Source organism: Pteropus vampyrus, unplaced genomic scaffold (assembly GCF_000151845.1).
Source record: "Pteropus vampyrus isolate Shadow unplaced genomic scaffold, Pvam_2.0 Scaffold493, whole genome shotgun sequence".
NCBI classification, from domain to species: domain Eukaryota; kingdom Metazoa; phylum Chordata; class Mammalia; order Chiroptera; family Pteropodidae; genus Pteropus; species Pteropus vampyrus.
Window position 1 is genome coordinate 564,681 of NW_011889274.1, and position 2,355 is coordinate 567,035.

Consider the following 2,355-nt stretch of genomic DNA (forward strand, 5'->3'; position numbering starts at 1 on the left):
GTATTGTCATTCTCATCTATCTCTTTGTATCTTTTGATCTATCCTTTTATTTCTTCTTTGACCCAGTTGTTCTTTAGTAGTATATTGTTTAATCTCTACATATTTGTGATTTTTTCCCACTTTCTTTTTGCAGTTGTTTTCCAATTTCAAAGCATTGTGACCAGAGATTATGCTTGGTATGATTTCAATCTTGTTAAATTTGTTGAGGCCAGTTTTGTGTCCCAACATATGGTCTATTTTTGAGAATGTTCTGTGTGCACTACAGAAGAATGTATAATCTGGTGGCCTGAGATGAAAGGCTCTGTAAATGTAGATTATATTCATTTGACCTAATGTGTCATTTAAGGCCAATATCTCCTTATTGATTTTATTTGGATGATCTACCCATAGCTGTCAATGGGAGTATTTAGGTCCCCTACTATAATTGTGTTTTGTTAGAACCTTTAGTTCTGTCAGTAGTTGTTTATATATTTTGGTACTTCCTGATTGGGTGCATATATATTGATGAGTGTTATGTCTTTTTGAGGTATCAGCCCCTTTATCATTATAGAATGTCCATTTTTGTTTATTTTTAACTTTTTTACCTTGGCAGACATAAATACAGCTATATTCACTTTTCTCTGGATGACATTTGCTTGGAGTATCATTTTCCACCCGTTCACTTTGAATCAATATTTGTCCTTGTAGCTGAGATGTGTTTCCTGAAGGCAGGAAATGGTTGGGTTTTGTTTTTTGATTCATTCTGCTACTCCATGACTTTTTATTGGTGAGTCAATTCATTTACATTTTAGACTAATTATTGGTGTATAAGAATTTCCTAAAGTCATTTTATCTTTTGTTTTCTGGTCTCCATTTTTTTCTTTTGTTTTCTGGTCTCCATTTGTTTTCTGGTCTCCACTTTTTTCTTTTCTCTCGTATTTCTATTATTTTAGTTTCCTGATATTCCATGATTTTTTACCTCTGTCTCCTCTTTTTTTGTTATTGTCTCAGATCTAGATTATTTTTGCGTGGTTACCTTTTGTTTATGCAAAAGAAAGTTTCATATATACAGTAGTCCTTTTCCTTCTGAATGCATCTTATCACTATTCCCCTGTGAAAAGTCAGACATTTACCACCTTCCCTTTTGTTATTATTGTCACAAATTATCCCTTTTTATATTGTGAGTTCATTTCTAAAGTACAGTAGCTATTGTCTTCTCCTCTTTTTTAAAAATGCTTTTACCTCCTTTAATCTTTATATTATATTTAAGTATATAACAGCATATTCTGAATAAGGGTTGCAATTTCCTACTTCTGCTTGTTAGTTATCTTATTCATAGTTTTGTATCCTTTTGTCTTCTTGTTTCAAGTAGAATAACCCCCTTTAGTATTTCCTTAATATAAGTCTTGTGGTGGTAAATTGCCTCAGCTTCTCTACGTCTGGAAAAGTCTTTACTTCTGCTTTATATCCAAAGGATAACTTCGCGAAATTTGGAGAAACATAGTGGAGTGAGGGATGTCCCCAGATCTCTCCCCTTGAAACAACAATAAGTTGAACATCTAAAACTCAACAAAAAACACCAAACTGCACACCAGCATGTCTGAGCATGGGATCTGCGCATAAGAGCCACCACAGGTCAGAACCCCAGGTTATCAGGTGGTGGACTGGGAGAAATAAAAAAGCTGCCTCTTGCAGCTGCCGGAGAGCCCTGTAGGAGGAGGGGGAGAGGAGAAGGTGTGTGAGTTCTCTGAACAGCTCTGCCTGGAAGAGTTGTGAGTTCCATGCAGCCATCAGGGCAGAAAGCAGAGAAGCAGGATGGCAGAGATACATCAGTTGATTTTTACGAGCCTCAGTTGCAAAACCGAGGCTGAGCCACAGCCCTCAACTCCCAACCCAGAGGGCCCCTCCCCCCATGCCTTCTGAGACCAATCACCGCAGAGCCCAAGGGAATCTGAGCAAAAACTACCAAAACTGTCGCTAATACTGACAGGGACTGAGACTGAGGGTAGTGAGTGTGATTAAATATCTACACAAAAATTAAAAAGGCATTATTAAGGCTTTATATAAGCAGAGATCCAAGAGGCTTTGATGCCACCTACTGGAAACCAAAAGAAAAGCGCCTTCTTTGCAACAGGCTAAAGAGAGACCTTTATATAATAAATCTTTCTGGAAAAACAGCAGAATACACTTCCATTAATGCCCAGGCAGAGAAATAGTCCATTAAACACCAGAATAACCAAGGTGACAAGTCATCTTAGAAAGAAAGAGAAAAATCTCCAGAAAATAAGCTTACAGACATAGAAATAAGTGACTTAAATGAGAGAATTTAGGATGGTACTTTTGAAAAAACTCAGTGAATTCCAAAACTAGTCATAT